Genomic DNA, 17,826 nt, shown 5'->3' with positions numbered 1-17,826 from the left:
AATTGCCCTACTCCATGACATGGTGCACAAAGAGGTTGAAGTGTATATAGACGATATGATTGTGAAGTCAAAAGATCGCCCGGGACATCAAGTAGTCTTATGAAATTTTTTCGAAAGGCTAAGAAGATACAACATGATGTTGAATCCATCTAAGTATGCTTTTAAAGTCACCTCAGGCAATCTCTTGGGGTATGTCATAAGCTCTAGAGGAATAGAGATGGACCCAACCAAGTTCAAGGCGATCATATCTATGCGACCAGCCAAACCCGAGAAACAAATTTGAGGATTTATTGGCCGGTTGCAATATATAAGTCGGTTCATATCGAAGTTAATAACGATATGTGAACCAATATTCAAGAAGCTCAAAAATAATGTGCCAGTAATATGAGACAACGAGTGTTAAAAAGCCTTTGAAAAGATCAAAGCCTATCTCGCAAATCCTCCCGTATTAGCACCAGCGCTTCCAAGGATCCTTCTTAGGTTGTACTTAACAGTCACCAAGGAGACAATGGGGGCTATGCTTGCACAAGAAGTAGAAGGAAAAGAAAATGCAATCTACTATCTAAGCAAGAAAATGCTCAAGTATGAAGTACACTACACACCGCTTGAGAAATTATGTCACGCATTGGTATGGGCCACAACCAAGCTAAGATATTACATGCTCGTGCATACAGTCTTTGTAGTTTCTCGAATGGTGATGAGTGGCATTTATGCCACTCTTTTATCCTTTTTCTCTAAGGATTTTCCTCTCATTTGCGCTTTTTTGGCCCTTTTTCTAAGCATTTTTACTTAGTTTTGCTTCCTCTTTCCTTCTCTCCCTTATCTTCCCTTCTCTTAGTCTTCTCGCTTTGTTTTTATTTTGATTTCCATGATTTGGTTTTGTAGGTATTATGTGCCGAAAGAAAGAGGATATCAAGAAGCCAAGCTATCTGTTGTGTGCGGGGTACTGTGCGGCTTCTGTGCGGGCGCACATGTGAGGCTGTGCGGGCGCGCAGCCCTGTCAGAACCCGCACAGCCAGACTGAAGAAACAGAGCCAAACCAGAGAGTTTGCGCGACCTTATGCGCGACTTGTGTGCGGGCGCACACAACGATGCGCGGGCGCGCTGGACTAATGTGCGGGCGCGTTCATTTTCCCCGTACCCTCAAAGTTGCGGCCGCACACTATGCTGAGAGGGCGCACAAACATTGTGTGCGGGCGCGCACGGCTGGTTTTATGATTTATTTGCGCCTTGTTGTCCAAGTCTCTTTTTTTTTGGGTGGAGCCACATATATATAGACGGGACTCTTTGTAATAGAAAGACAATTAGTACTAATTCCATAGAACATTAGCCTAATCTAGAGAGAGAAAATAGATTGTTATTCAAGCTTCCTTTATTGTATTCAACTTTGCTCAAGCTTTAATCTTCCATCAATAAAGCAAGTATCCAAGTTTTCATCTTTCTTCAATCCTTTCTTTAGTAATCTCTTCTCCTTTCCTTTAATATTATTTATTTGTTTTATTGTTACTTATTTTTTTCTATCTTATTAGTTTATCTAGTTATTATTGATTTCATATATTTCAATCATGTTTTGTTTTGAGTTTCTTGTGTTTATTTGTAGTCTTGATATTATGTTTAATCTCCTTTCTCTAGGCTAAACTCTTAGCTAGGGGAAGGGGGTGGAAGGTATGTATTGAATGATGGATGAATGATGATAGTTGGATTGACTACATGCCTGAAATTGATGAAAGACATGATTTTTAATGGCTTGAGATTATTGTTGCACTTTATTTGATTGCCTCCTAGTTTAAATGCATGAAAATGATTTGAACTAGATTAAGATCACCTCTATTTTAATGATTTCATGAGAATGAGTTGTTAAAATGGAGTTTCATGTATTGTGCTTCTTTATTCTCTTGATTTGCTTGTGTCTAATAGGATGCATGAGAATGATCCTAATTAGCATAGACTTAATTCATTGACTTTCCTAGTCTATTGCACGAGAATGAATTGTTTAGGTAGAATCTTATGTTCTTTGGCATGTTCATCATGATAACTATCATTGTTCCCCTCTTTCTAATGCATGTTTGAAACCCCCGAGTCCCTAGCGTCATTTTCTATTGATTTTAATCACCATTTTCTTGCTTACTTGTAGTTTTAGTTTTCTACTCAACAAAACCAACAAAACAATCCCCTTTTCACTCTTACATTAGTGATATTTGATGTTGAATTAGCGTGCTTCCCTAGTGGTTCCACCCTTTACTTGCCACTAACTAGCTTAGTGTTGGTTTAGGCTTTATAAATGATTAATTTGATTAGGGTGGTAGCTTAACGACCTATCCTATCCCGATCAAATTTTGGCGCCGTTGCCGGGGAAGCGGCTTGTTTAGCGAATATTATTGCTTTTGTTAGAGTCATTTTGCTTTCTTTTCTTTTAGGATTTTTTGTTTTATCATCCTTGTCATTGCTAATTGTTTGCTTAGCTTTGGTGAATGCTTAGGAGGTCTCAAGGAGCACCCTCACATCAAATTGACCACGAAATCAACCGAACCTTGAGACAAGTCCGTAGGCTTTATCAAGACGAGGGAAGAGATTTTGGTGATATAGTTGATAGTGAGAGTGATACTTACTCTTAAAGTTCACCACGCGAATCAATGGCGGGACAAGAGAATGATGTCTTGTTTCGTGAGTTTGGAAATCCGGAGGATTATGAGCTCACGGGAGGGATTTTGCTATTCGTCACGGAAACCAACTTCTCAATCCATCCACAATATACTTGAATGGTCCAATCGGAGCAATTTTCCGGAAGTGCAAGTGAGGACCCTATTGAACATTTGGACCGATTCCTTGAATTGTGCGCAATGATGCAAACCAATGAAGTGAGTCAAGACTACATTTGTATGCACCTTTTCCGGCAATCTCTCACCGGACGAGCAAAGAAATGGCTAAAGCAAGTAAAGCCTAACTCTCTCACAACATAGAGGGAGGTTGTAAAGGCGTTCTTGAAGCGCTTTATCTCCGAAGAGAAGATCGCCGAAATGAGAAGGAAAATTGCATCATTTGAGCAAGAGGCCGATGAATGTCTTGGTGAAGCATGGGAGAGATTCAAAGAGTTGGTGCAACCATGTCCCCACCATGAGTACAATCAAGGGTTGCTCATGCGGTTTTTCTACGACGGATTGGAGCCCATGTCAAGAGCCAATTTGGATGCGGGGGCGGGTGGTCAATTAATCAAGATCCCTCAAAATCAAGTTGAAGCCACAATAGAAGAGGTAGCAAAGAATTACTCTTGGGGGGGGCCGAAGAAGAAATGCTCCAAAGAGAGGTAGTATTTACGAATTGGAGAAAGTTGATCAATTACAACATCAAATTGATTAACTAACAAAAGGGCTTTCCAAATTGAACATGAGTGTGAATGCAAGCTCAAGTGGTGGAGCAAGCTCTTCTCAAGTTAACTCTTTCTCTTGTCAAAATTGTGGAGGAACGAACCATGATACATCCTATTGTGGAGGTTTAAGCCCCGAACATGTAGCGACATACAACACAAGGCAAGAGGGATTTAGAGGAAGCGGCGGTGGAGTATCTTGGAGACAGCCACCACACGGGTTTGTACCTCAACCTTAACAATGGAACCAACAAGCTAAACCTTCCTATAACTCCAATCCTCAATATCAAAATCCACCTCCATCTCAACCCCAAAACCCAAGAGGAAGTTATCCAAGGAACAACCAATACAACTATCAAACCAAAGCACCTCAATGAAACCATCAAGAACAAGCACCTCAAGCGGAGCTAACTCAAACTCAACTCCTCCAAGCCATGCATGCGCAAATGCAATCTTCTGGGAAACAAATGCAAGAGATAAGAGCCCACAATAAGATGGTTGATTCACAACTAGCTCAATTGCCAAGAGAACTCCTTTCAATTCACCATCCACTCTACCCGGACAACCACAACCTAACCCATCTCACAATCCAAAATCCGATACATGCAAGGCGATCACATTGAGGTTGGGAACTTCCTATGAAGGACCAAATGAAGGGGATAGTGACGGAAATAAGGGAGGAGAGGAGAGTGTGAATGAAAACAAGGGAGGTGAGAAAGAAAAAGGTGATGAGATAGAAGGAGGTTCGGAGAAGAAGAAGATAGACAATGAGAAGACAACTTCAATTCCTAGTGAGGCAAGGAATCTTGATGGACCGGTTCCTTTTCCCGGTCGGCTTGCGGAGAGGAAGTTGAATGACAAATTCACAAAATTTCTTAGTGTCATAAAGAATTTGCATATCAACCTCCCTTTTTTTGAAGTTGTGACACAAATGCCATCTTATTCCAAGTTCCTCAAAGATATTCTCACTAACAAGAGGAAGCTAAATGATGAGCTTATCACCCTTCCACATCAAGTGAGTGCTCTTGTCCAACATAAGATGCCTAAGAAGGAAAAAGACCCGGGAAGTTTCACTTTGCCGGTGAAAATTGGGAACATGGAAGCTAGGGGCGCCTTAGCCGATCTTGGAGCAAGTTTTAGTTTAATCCCTCTATCCATTGCTCTTGTTCAATTCAAGTGGGACACATCTACGTGGCTTGTGGCTTTGTAGTGATGGATTTGGAGGAAGATGTTAACACTCCTTTGATTTTGGGACGTGAAGCTCTTAAAACTTTGGGGGCGGTCATCAATTGCAAGAACAACACCATCACTTGTGAAGTGGCCGATGAAAAAATTGTCTTTGAATTTTCGAAGTTGCTCTAGACCCCCATGGTTGAAAAATGCTATAGAGTTGATGTTGTGAATGAGGAGCTAGATCGCTTGGGGAGGGTCGTGATGAGGCCTCAAGATCCAATGATTGAAGCCCTTACATGTAAAGAAGAGTTCCACTCTCAAGAGGCTAAAGAATTTGTCATGGCAATGGAGGAATCCTCAAAGGAGGAAGTTTAACAACAAGTTGAGGTCGAGCTTGAGTCCAAGGAGGAGAAATTGGAGGAGATTTCTAAGCCTCCTCCCAAGTTAGAACTCAAACCCCTTCCCCCTTCTTTGAAATATGCTTTTCTTGATAAGGAGGGAAAATACCCTATTATTGTCAATGCTACCCTAGATGGTCTTAATTTGGAAAAACTTCTTGATGTTTTAAGGAAATATAGGGATGTGATAGGGTATAGCATTGATGATATTAAAGGTATTAGCCCTTCTTTATGCATGCATCGTATTCATCTTGAAGATGATCATTCCATCTCCATTGAACCTTAAAAAAGGTTGAACCCCCACCTTCAAGAGGTTGTGAAGAAAGAAATCTTGAAACTACGTGAGGCGGGCATCATCTATGCTAACTCCGATAGCAAATGGGTTAGCCCGGTTCATGTGGTTCCAAAGAAGGGTGGAATGACCATAATCAAGGATGAAAAGGGAGAGAAAATCTCCACCCGGACGGTGACCGGGTGGAGAATGTGCATTGATTATAGGAGATTGAACAAAAACACCAAGAAAGATCATTTTCCTCTCCCTTTCATGGACCAAATGCTTGAAAGGATTTCTAACCATGCTCTCTTTTGTTTCTTGGATGGGTATTCCGGATTTTTCCAAATCCCTATCCATCCAAGTGATCAAGAGAAAACTACTTTCACATGTCCATGTGGGACATTTTCATACCGAAGAATGCCATTCGGATTATGCAATGCTCCCTCTACTTTTCAAAGATGCATGACTTCCATTTTCTCTAAGATGCTTGAAAAAGAAATTGAGGTTTTCATGGATGATTTTAGTGTTGGTGGCTCGTCTTTTGACACTTGTCTTTTTAACCTTGAAAAAGTTTTGAAAAGGTGTCAAGAGACGAGTTTGGTTTTAAATTGGGAAAAGTGCCATTTTGTGGTTGAGGAGGGCATTGTCCTCGGCCATAAGGTTTCGAAAAATGGCATTGAAGTAGATCCGGCCAGGGTTTCGGTGATTGAAAACTTGCCCCCTCCTATTTCCATCACGGGGGTATGGGCTTTTCTTGGGCATGCCGGTTTTTACCGGAGGTTTATCAAAGATTTTTCTTCAATCGCCAAACCCTTGACCGAACTACTCAAAAAAGAGGTTGTTTTTTACTTTAATGAGGCTTGCCTTGAGGCGTTTCGTAAGCTCAAGGAAGCTCTCATTTCTTCTCCCGTTGTGCAAGCTCCGGATTAGAGCTTGCCTTTTGAGCTAATGTGCGATGCTAGTGACTTTGCAGTAGGTGCCGTTCTTGGTCAAAAGAAACAAGGAAAATCATGTGTCATCTACTATGCAAGTAGGACTCTAGATGAGGCTCAAAAGAATTACACAACAACGGAGAAAGAGATGTTAGCGGTAGTGTTTGCATTCGATAAGTTTCGATCCTATCTTATATGCTCAAAAGTTATTGTGTACACGGATCACATCGCGGTGCGGTATCTCATGACCAAGAAAGAAGCAAAGCCTCGCTTGATCCGTTGGGTTCTCTCTCTCCAAGACTTTCACATGGAAATGAGGGATAAGAAGGGAGCGGAGAATTATGTAGCGGATCATTTGTCTATGCTACCATTTGAGAACAAGGAGGATGTACCGATTAATGATGAGATAGGATTCGAGGCTCTCAATGCTTTGGTGTCAACTTCTACCCCTTGGTATGCGGATATAGCCAACTATCTTGCGTGTGGAGTCGTTTCCCCAGAGTACTCTTCTCAACAAAAGAAGAAGTTTTTCAAGGAGGTGAGAAGATGGCCTTTATCGGAAGTGTGTTCCAGATCATGAAATTCAAGGTGTTCTTGAGCATTGCCACTCACTACCATGTGGAGGACATGGTTGTGTTGACAAAACAGTGGCAAAAATCTCTCAATCCTTATTGTGGTGGCCGACAATGCATAGAGACGCCCACCAATTCGTTGCGCAATGTGATAGATGTCAAAGGAGCGGAGGCATTACCAAGAGGGACGAAATGCCCCAACAAAACATTCTAGAAGTGGAACCCTTTGATGTTTGTGGGGTAGATTTCATGGGACCTTTCGTTTCTTCTTGTGGGAATCTATATATCTTGGTAGCGGTCGATATGTGACAAAATGGATTGAAGACATACCCTCACCTACCAATGATCACATGGTTGTGCTTAAGCTTCTAAAGAAGATCATCTTTCCTAGGTTTGGAATTCCGAGGGTGCTGATTAGTGGTGGAGGCTCCCATTTCGCCAAAAAGCAATTTGAAGCTCTTCTCAAGAGGTATGGCGTTCATCACAAGGTTGGATTACCTTACCACCCTCAAACCCAAGGACAAGTGGAGGTCTCGAATCGTGAAATAAAAAATCTTCTTGAAAGGATGGTGAACAAATCAAGGAAAGATTGGTCTCTCAAACTTGATGACACGCTATGGGCTCTAAGGACGGCGTACAAGACTCCAATCGACACGACCCCCTAAGGTTGGTCTATGGAAAGTCTTGTCACTTGCCGGTTGAGTTGGAGTACAAGGCTTGGTGGGCCATCAAAGAGCTCAATATGGATTTATCGTTGGCCGGTGAAAAGAGATTGTTGAATGAACTTGAAGAGCTTAGAGATGATGCTTATGAAAGCTCAAGGTTATATAAGGAGAAGACAAAAAAGTGGCATGACCAACATATTCAAAACAAGAACTTTAAGGTTGGAGACAAGGTTTTGCTTTTCAACTCAAGGCTTCGTATTTCCGGGTAAACTCAAGTCAAAGTGGTCGGGTCCTTTTGTGATTTCAAAGACTATTCCTTATGTCTCCTTTGAGTTAGATGCGGATGGTAACAAGTTCATGCTTAATGGTCATCGTCTAAAGCATTACTTTTGCAAGGAAGAAGTTGGTATTATCGAATGTATATTGCTTGATCCTTTGGATCCCAAGCCTCCCACTTGAAGGATTTTTCTCATGGTCAAGCTAGTGACCTCATAAAGAAGCGCTTCTCGGGACGCAACCCGAGTTTCTAACTCATTTTTTTTTAGAATGTTCCGATTTCACTTTCTCCTTTTTGAATTTGAATTTGAATTTGAATTTGATTAATTTTTTTTTTACCTTTTTGGTTAATAGGTGTTTGAATGATGAAGGAACAAGGATTTTTTATTTCGAAGATGTGAGGATAAATCAAAACTACTCTGTGCGACCCTGTGTGCGCCATCTGTGCGGGCGCGCTGTGTGACATGTGCGGGCGCGCAGGCACTGTCAAAACCCGCACAGATTTACTCTCAAATTGAAGCTCGAGGCAGAAAATTTCCGCGACTTGATGTGCGCCATATGTGCGGGCGTGCATGGTAACTGTGCGGGCGCGCATTCACTGTCAGAACCCGCACAGATTTTATGAAAAGTTGAGGTTCGAGACAGAGAGTTTGTGCGACCTCTGTGCAGGCGCGAAGCTCAACTGTGCGGGCGCGCAGCTCTCCTGTGCGGGCGCGCAGAGCAGGTAAATAAGGTTTTTAACCCTCTTCTTCTCGATTTCATTCTCATATTTTCAAAACCCCATTTTCATGCTCTCTTCTCTCTCCTCACAAACCCAAACCCTAACCTTCAAATTTCACCCATTTTTCACAAATTCCATTGATTTTCTTTCAAATCCATCAAAAACTTTCACTCTACTCACAAATTCACCCACTTTCATGGTTTGCAAGCTTCATTGAAGGTGGTGTTCTTGGAGGCTCTTGGTGGTGTTAAGGCTTCTACAAGGTGGTATAACTCTAAATTTTGCTATTTTATTACTTAATTTCAATTATTTATGCAAAATTTTTAGTTATTAAACATGAATTAGCTTGAGTGAATTACATGTGATTTTGGTTTTCTTTGTGAGGGATTTGTTGGTTATTAGTGTGAAATTTGGTGATTTTGGGGACATTGTTGTTCATACTATTGTTTTTGAAGCCATTTTCATGAAACTAAGTTGAGAAATTTGGTGTTTGAATTGTTGATAAAGAAACTAATTTCATGAGAATTGCTTGCTATCATAATGTGTTTTGATTGACTGCTTTGTTGTTGATTCTTGTTGTCTTGGGCGTTATATTTGTATGGTTAGTTGTTAGCACTAACCCTTTTGCAGATTGTTGAGACTTGAGTTGTTGTTGTTGTTTTCCAATTGTTGGTTAAGTTCGAAGGTAGTTCTCCTTTTGGTTGGGTTCTTTGTATTGGTTAAACATAATGAGCAAAAGAAAGAGCAGAAAGGATCCCAGGTTAACGGTTGAAGAACCAAGTACCCAACAAACTCAAGCTCAAGGACCTAATGTTCCCCCTAGATTGAGATTTTCGAACAAGGTCCATGCTACGTTCTTCAACGACCTTCACGGCCGAAAGTTAAATCCCTCCCGACACTATGATCAACGCTCCATGAGGGCTTTAGGGATTGACGAAGATATAAGGTCGCTCCTTGATAACTTGGGGATGAGCGAGTTCATCAAACATCAATACCGAACTTATAAGGAGCCAACTTTCGAATTCTTAGCCTCTTTTGAAAAAGAGCCTCTTGGGAACGACTTCCAGATTTCCTTTCAATTGTTCAACAACCGGCATTCTATGACTCTGAGTGATCTTAACGTTTTGTTGGATCTGAACCCCGAGGCGGACCTCCTTGCCCCTTCGTTGAGCTTGTTCCCTGAGTACGACGCATTTAGATGGTGGAAAACAATTATCGAGTATGAAGAATTCAACACTCGGTATTCGGTGGCCAACCATATTATCCACCCTGTGCTCCGTATTCTACACCGCATTCTGGGGTTTGCGGTGTTTAGCAAGCAGGATTTGAGCAACCTCTCTCATGAGGAGCTATTTACTTTGTGGGTAGCCACTAGGGAGGAATTGAAAGGGCGGCTCAATATGGGGGATTGGTTCGTTTTTTGCTGCGAGGCAATCAAGTCGGGCCACAAGACAGGAGAAATTGCCCTTGGTGGGATGATTACAAGGATTGCGAAGAAGCTCAAATATGAACGCTTCTTCCCCTCGTGCACTCATGTGGTGGCCGACAAAGATCTATTCATCGACATTCAGCAGATGAAAAGGTCGGGGTTCCTCCAAGGAACTTCAGATGCCAACAATTTTCATGACTGGATAGTAAACAGAGAGCACCATTGTATCTTGCCATACCCCAGCCGTACATCGTTGGAGCGGAATGCAAGGAATGTATGGAAGATTCCGAGAGATAATGGTGTGCTACCCACCGCTCTAGGTGGCTTAAGGAATATGAAAGTCGGCCAACAACAACTATAGCAACAACAACAACAGCAACAACAGCAACAGCAGCAGCAACAACAACATCATCAACAACATCATCAAGGCATGAGTAGCCTTTAGCAACAAATGATGAGCATGCAACTAGGCATGCAAAGCATAATGGAGAACCAGCAGGGTATGTTTTTGCAAACCTAAGCACTTTATGGTGCGGCCGTGGATAGGGGTGAGGTCACCCCCCCCCCCCCCCGGTAAACTACCCCCATTGGCCACCCCAACAAGGGTCGGTCCCTAGGTTGCAGGGATCACAACCTACTTCGCCCTTTTTGGCAAGGGCCCTCCTCCCACGGTGTTCCCCAGGTAGACTACCCGACGGAAACCGGGTACGATTATCGTGCCCCCGGGGGGAGCGATTTTCGGGGTGACCCCAACTATCCATATGTCGACCCTACCCACCCATCCCCTCTTCAGCTTCCCGCCCCTTTCGACCCGTTGCCTCAATGGAAACAAGACCTCTTCCGAGGTTACTATGGTTGGCCTCCGGGTTACTCCGGTGGTTGGGACCCACACGACATCCCTCCGGACGATTTCTCTTATGACACCGAGGATGATGGAGGTGCTGACGAAGCCGACCCTAGTGGCCACTAGCCCCCCTTATTCTTTATTTCTCCCCTTTGTCCCCTCCCTATGTTTTTAATTTGGCGCACCGCGGACGGTGCATTGTTTTAGTGTGTGTGTGTGTGGGGGGGTGTGTGTAAGAGGCAAAGGGATGTTTTTATTTATAGTGTGGGGGAAGGCTTGTCTTCATGCTAGTGTGGGGGGGATTTCATTGTAGGTGGTAGAGCTCTCATAGTTCGGTTGGCTTTATCATGTCTTGATGTTGATTTATCTGCTTTATTGTGATGATTATGTCCCTGGGTTTTTTTGATAAGTTTTTGCTAATGAATTTTCAAGTGTTTGTGTAGGTGATGGTGCTCCCATGAGGAAAAATCCAAACTCCCGATAGTCCAAACTTTCCTTAATCCAAATTTCTTTTATTTTATTTTATTTTATTTCTATTTTACTAGTAGAAAAATGTAAAAGAGCACCGGTTCAAAACCCCCCTATAGCACCGGTTTTGAACCGGTGTTCATGTGAGGGATGCCAAAAGTGAGAGTTTTTGCCACCGCTTCAGAACCGGTGCCAATAATACAGTTTTTAGCACCGGTTCAATTCAGAACCGGTGCCCTTTATGTCCCAAAAAAAATAATTTTTTATTTATTTTATTTATTTTTTGCATTTTTTTGACTTAAATTGATATATAAACACTTACATATATATAAACTTATAATTTTTATTAATATAAAGCTGTAACATTACAATTTTAATTAAAAAAAAAAAAATATATAGTTTTATATTGTAACAGACCGACTAATAATATTACAACAGTAGCTTAGAGCAGATTGGCTGCAGTGGCGTAGAGCATAGCAGCAGCTAGCATCTGCAGGAGCATAGAAGCAGTAGCGTTGACCAGAAGAACAGCAAGAGCATAGAAGCATGCAGCAGCAGTGATGCGAGCCAGTAGGTGCATGGCAGTAGTAGCAGCCTTACGAGGCAGAAGCTGTAGTGGTTTCACAGACAGAGAATAAGGCATATACCCTTGTTTTGAACAAGACATAAGCTATCTCTTTTTCAAGACTTATGTGTCGGTCCACAATCACAAGAACAGCCTCAATTGAAACAATATGATTATCAGTCAATACAATTAGTTTCAATTTAGCAAATGTAAGGTGAAAAGAATATAGGTGCATTAATGGTTAGCAGTATTCAATGAAATATCAAACAAATATATCATCTAAGTTGGCATTAATGGTTAGCCAGGTTCCAACAATCCCACAATGCTAATTGACACATATGACATGTACAAAAAATGGCAATGCAAAACCTCCAACAGACTCAAAATCCAGAGAAATAAAACAGGGATGACATCTTACTTTATCAAGAGGCATTACCTTTGACTTGTAAACCTTCAGATCCAACTCATAGCATGTCATGTCAGTAATAATGCCCCTTTGAAAACTTCAGGAAACTTCCCACTGTATCTTCCTGATATTGTCAATGGGCTTTGTCATGAAAGATCTGGAACATTGATTAGGTGCAGCTGATATTTTGATTGCAAACAAATGCAATGGCATTTAGTAGACTAATAAGCATGTTATCAACTGGGTCATAAAAAAATGACATCTTACAGATAGTCCAACAAATTTGCAGCTATCACACTAGCTCATTTAGTGTAAATATTAGCAGAAAAGATTAAATAAAAGAGCTTTTACCCTGGTATTACAACACCTGACCTATCAAGTACAATGGTTTCAAAGACATGCATAACTGGACCTTTAGGAGATATAAACAAGTGTAACACCAACTTAGTCAAACTCAGGTACATAAAGCAATGTTAAAGCTATAATGCTTATTATTTTAGAAATGAGTGTCAAACTCCGGACTGGACTCAAGAATGTGACACAAAGTTTCAATTCATTGATACACCAAATGCATACTTTCCTTTGTTATACTACTCCATAGTTGAGCATGAATGAATCTGTTCAGAACATTATTGCCAAACTTATCAGTTTCATTATCCCTTTTATCTCTATATTTTAATTAAAGGAACAAAACTCCATGTTCTAGTATACTGAATGTCTGAGATATACAGTGATAAAGACGTTATTTGAGACCAAATATAACCCTTTGGCCTTTCCACAACTTGGTATCAAAGCTATGCATATATAGATGTAATAAGCATGAATAAGTTAGCACATAACTAAAGAATAGAAAAAGATATGAACTCATTTTTTTTAAGTCTCGAAGCTTACCATAAAAAACAGTCTATAGTGGGGAGCCTATATAATTAGATATAAGTGATCTAACCATGCAAGTACTCTTTCATATCTAAGCAAAAAGAGAGCATGAAAATTATAGAAGAGCATGAAGATTATGCAAACTCTAAAGGTCTCAAATTAAAAAAGTTCAGCTAGAATTCCTCACAGCAGAAGTTCATTAGAGCAAAAATCAGGCAAGAAACAAGAGCATAAATAATAAAACTAACGAATATTTGGCATTGAAACGGGTTAATGAGTAAATAAAGAGCATTGTATATTACCTTAGTATCCAACATTATAGAAATAAACTTGTCATCAAAGTGAGCATTGTATTCTCTAACCAAATCAATGGTTTTCTAATGTGAAGCATGGTCACCATGTGACATATTTAGTCACGCCACATTCATTCCTTCATCAGCTAGTTTCCATATCATTTCACGACTACTCGTCGAAGGACCAATTGTACAAATAATTTTAGTTTTTCTCCAAGCATTAGATTTGGGTTAATCCAAAAGTAAATCAACAGATTGCAGCACAAATGGACCCTATAAATAAAGTGCCAATTAGTTCAATGATGCAACCAAACCATCCAAAACTCGTAACAAATCACTCATCTCGTAAAAAATCTCGTAGCAAAAAACAATGCATTATATTCAAAACAATAACATCAATTCCTCTAATTAAAGACACTTAACTATCATTCATTAAATGCGATATTCTTGTCAAATATGAATTCAAATATCACAATGAATTAATCAATTAAACTGGACAAATAAATAGAAATGATATAAAAACTTACTGGAGAGATAAGGCCATTGGGAGAATCAACACTAGTAGCAGGTTCAGTGCTTTAATTTTAACAGATCAAACAGTGAGGGACTCCTTCGATAAAAATCGTTTTGCGCTTCAATTTGACATCAATCTGAGCAGCCAAATCTTGCACAGTAATCACCTCCAACATTATACAGAATACAATCATGCAAACCTATACATCCATGCAACCAAATTTCCATCACTAAGCAAATTAATCTAACATTTACAAACAACAAAAACCCTAGAAATTGAAAAATAAATCAAATTAACAATAAAAAAGGAAAGTATAAACATACCAATAACCAACATCAGAAGCAAAGGACTCGAGAAGAGTTATACCCGTTACCATCGCCGCCAGTGAAGAAAACGCGCTGCCGTGTATGGTGAAATCAAAAAGAGAAAAGGAGAGCGATCCAGTTTAGGATAAAGGAGAGATATAGATGGCGCCGCGGGGTGGAATGGACGGTGGCACGGCGGAGCTGAGAGATACGAGAGAGATTCAGTTTAGGAGAGAGAGAGAGAGAAAGAGAGCGAAGGAGAGAGAAAGAAAGAAGAGGGGAAAGAGGGAGAAATAAGAGGGCTGGGTTTTTTTTGAACAGTAAATTCCCACCGGTTCAAACCGGTGCCATTTTATTAATATGGCACCGGTTTAGTTTGAATCGGTGCCATTTCTATTATACTGAATTCCGCCTAATTTTTTTCCCACCGGTTCTTAAAAACCGGTGCCAATAACTCGGTGCGCATTTGTATTTCTCTACTAGTGCGATAGTCCAAACTTCCCTTAATCCAAATTTCTTTTAGTTTATTTTATTTTATTTCTATTTCTTCTTTTTGTTTAAATTCTTAGTTTCTTTCTTTGATTTTTAACTTTTTATTTTATTTTTGTTTCATCTCAGTCGTTTCTTTCATTTTGGCTTAACTTTGAAGCTTGGAAATGGAGATAAAGGAAGTCAAAGGGAAATTTGATCCCCCCTCGGTGAGATTGTATAATTTATCTTGTCTTCATTTCAAGCGGCATTTGGTGATACCTTTCCTCTCTTTTATTTTCTTTTTCCTTGGGTGTTTAGCTTAGGTTTAGCTTAGGAAGAAGTTGAATGGTTCGAGGATGTTTGATTTTGGTTCTATGGAACCTGGGATCGTTGATGTTGTTATCGAACGATCACTTGTATGACGATTGGGATTTAATTGAATTATATGCCTCGTATGTGAACCTTTTTTATTTCTTCCTCTTTCTTTTGTTTTGTTTTTCCCTTTTTTTGTTAAAAGCATAACTATGACAATTTGAAATGATTTTTGATGTGTAATTTGCTCACTCTTTTGGATTGGTTTGCCTCGATGTGTCTTTGAATGCTTATCTTCCTAATTGATGAGGGTTTGTACGGTTTGAGAATGCTTTGGGTTGAGTTAAACACATTGTAAACTAAGGTAGCCTGGTTTAGAACTTTTGAGGACGTTTGAACCCCTAGTTCACGGGAAAGTGGTAAGATGGTGTTGCTCTCTATGGTGGATAGGATTCCCTTGGTTAGTATTTGCTATTTTTTTATCCCGTGTGAGCGTCATTTGTTCTAGCCTTCATCATTCTTGTGAGCGGCACTTAGGATCCTCAACTATGCATGTCTTTATCTTTGTGTTGGCGTATAGCTCCCAAGATCGTGACCATGTAACTCTAGAGGAGGAAGAGGGAATTTCTTCTCATTTTTCTATGTTTTCTTTGTGTTTTGTTACAAATTTGGTTTTTATTTTTACATTCACCCTCTTGCTAACCAATTTGAGCCTTATTTACCCTTTCTTAACTTAGCCATATTACAAACCTATCGGCCTATGTTCTACCAACCCTTGTAGTTAGTGAAGCATTAACTTGTGAGGTTCGAGTTTGATAACGTTGAAATTGAGCAAGAAAGTTGTGTAATTTGATTCAAATAAGGTTTTGAAAGGCTATTCATGAAAAGAGTGCACAAAAAGGCTTGGCAAGAAAGTTGAAAGGGCTTGAAACTCATGAAAACCAAGCAAAAAAAAAAAAAAAAAAAAAAAAAAAAGGAAAAAAAAAAGATTGAAGTAATGTGGTGGGTTTGTTTTGAAATGTTGTGAGTTTGAAGAATAGGTTCAATTCTTAGGATGTTCTTGAGAGATGGCCACTCTTATGCTTCACTTAGGAATTGCCACCAAAGTTTTCAAATTGTTTCCCAACCATAACCCTTAGCCATGACATTACAACCCTACTTAAGGCCCTTGGATTCTATAGGGGCGTGGTCAAAGAACAGTGGAGGGAGATAGATTTCAACCCTATGGAGAGAGTATGCATAGTTGAGATGTCGAGATGACCTTATGACTCCACATTAAACTTTATTTTTTCAAATCCCTCGAGGAACCATGAGGAGCTAGTTAGGGGATGAATTGAAGCTAGTGGAGAGAACGCGGACCGTCTTGGTTGGGGCTAGGGCAGAGAATGAAATCAATTCATGAAAATGCATGAAAATGATTTGAACTAGATTAAGATCACCTCTATTTTAATGATTGCATGAGAATGAGTTGTTAAAATGGAGTTTCATGTATTGTGCTTCTTTATTCTCTTGATTTGCTTGTGTCTAATAGGATGCATGAGAATGATCCTAATTAGCATAGACTTCTTTCATTTATTTGCCTAGACTATTGCACGAGAATGAATTGTTTAGGTAGAATCTTGTGTTATTTGGCATGTTCATCATGATAACTATCATTGTTCCCCTCTTTCTAATGCATGTTTGAAACCCCTGAATCCCTAGCGTCATTTTCTATTGATTTTAATCACCATTTTCTTGCTTACTTGTAGTTTTAGTTTTCTATTCAACAAAACCAACAAAACAATCCCCTTTTCACTCTTACATTAGTGATATTTGATGTTGAATTAGCGTGCTTCCCTAGTGGTTCCACCCTTTACTTGCCACTAACTAGCTTAGTGTAGGTTTAGGCTTTATAAATGATTAATTTGATTAGGGTGGTAGCTTAACGACCTATCCTATCCCGATCAAATTTAGGCGCCGTTGCCGGGGAAGCGGCTTGTTTATCGAATATTATTGCTTTTGTTAGAGTCATTTTGCTTTCTTTTCTTTTAGTTTTTTTTTGTTTTATCATCCTTGTCATTGCTAATTGTTTGCTTAGCTTTGGTTAATTCTTAGGAGGTCTCAAGGAGCACCCTCACATCAAATTGACCACGAAATCAACCGAACCTTGAGACAAGTCCGTAGGCTTTATCAAGACGAGGGAAGAGGTTTTGGTGATATAGTTGATAGTGAGAGTGATACTTACTCTTCAAGTTCACCACGCGAATCAATGGCTTAACAAGAGAATTATGTCTTGTTTCGTGAGTTTGGAAATCCGGAGGATTATGAGCTCACGGGAGGGATTTTGCTACCCGTCACGGAAACCAACTTCTCAATCCATCCACAATATACTCGAATGGTCCAATCGGAGCAATTTTCCGGAAGTGCAAGTCAGGACCCTATTGAACATTTGGATCGATTCCTTGAATTGTGCGCAATGATGAAAACCAAATAAGCGAGTCAAGACTACATTCGTATACACATTTTTCGGCAATCTCTCACAGGAGGAGAAAAGAAATGGATAAAGAAAGTAAAGCCTAACTCTCTCACAACATGGAGGGAGGTTGTAAAGGTGTTCTTGAAGCGCTTTATCTCCGAAGAGAAGACCGCCGGAATGAGAAGGAAAATTGCATCATTTGAGCAAGAGGCCGATGAATGTCTTGGTGAAGCATGGGAGAGATTCAAAGAGTTGGTGCAAGCATGTCCCCACCATGAGTACAATCAAGGGTTGCTCATGCGGTTTTTCTACGACGGATCGGAGCCCATGTCAAGAGCTAATTTGGATGCAGGGGCGGGTGGTCAATTAATCAAGATCCCTCAAAATCAAGTTGAAGCCACAATAGAAGAGGTAGCAAAGAATTACTCTTGGGGGGGCCAAAGAAGAAACACTCCAAAGATAGGTGGTATTTACGAATTGGAGAAAGTTGATCAATTACAACATCAAATTGAT

The 17,826-nt window shown here is 40.2% G+C and overlaps 1 long non-coding RNA gene and 2 other non-coding genes across 4 annotated transcripts; all 3 read right to left on the bottom strand.

Annotated features, from left to right (window-relative positions):
- Nucleotides 1–3,014: 3,014 nt before the first annotated feature.
- Nucleotides 3,015–3,122, bottom strand: LOC145629852 (small nucleolar RNA R71). Its single transcript, XR_014111980.1, has one exon. It is a non-coding gene; the product is annotated as a small nucleolar RNA R71 (small nucleolar RNA).
- An 8,323-nt stretch (nucleotides 3,123–11,445) lies between these two features.
- On the bottom strand, nucleotides 11,446–14,354 carry LOC145627010 (uncharacterized). Of its 2 annotated transcripts, none has more exons than XR_014111259.1 (3): nucleotides 14,094–14,354; nucleotides 12,118–13,969; nucleotides 11,446–11,726 (listed from the first exon to the last, which is right to left on the bottom strand). It is a non-coding gene; the product is annotated as an uncharacterized LOC145627010 (long non-coding RNA). The 2 variants fall into 2 exon arrangements; XR_014111260.1 differs by having other exon boundaries at nucleotides 11,446–13,529; nucleotides 13,784–13,969.
- Nucleotides 14,355–17,487: 3,133 nt separating this feature from the next.
- LOC145629543 (small nucleolar RNA R71) lies at nucleotides 17,488–17,595 on the bottom strand. Its single transcript, XR_014111709.1, has one exon. It is a non-coding gene; the product is annotated as a small nucleolar RNA R71 (small nucleolar RNA).
- Between the last annotated feature and the right edge of the window lie 231 nt (nucleotides 17,596–17,826).

The sequence above is a fragment of the Chenopodium album genome, chromosome 4 (genome assembly GCF_948465745.1).
Source record: "Chenopodium album chromosome 4, dcCheAlbu1.1, whole genome shotgun sequence".
Lineage (NCBI taxonomy): Eukaryota > Viridiplantae > Streptophyta > Magnoliopsida > Caryophyllales > Amaranthaceae > Chenopodium > Chenopodium album.
Note: the sequence above shows the minus strand (reverse complement) of the source record. Positions and strands in the feature narration are given on the sequence as shown.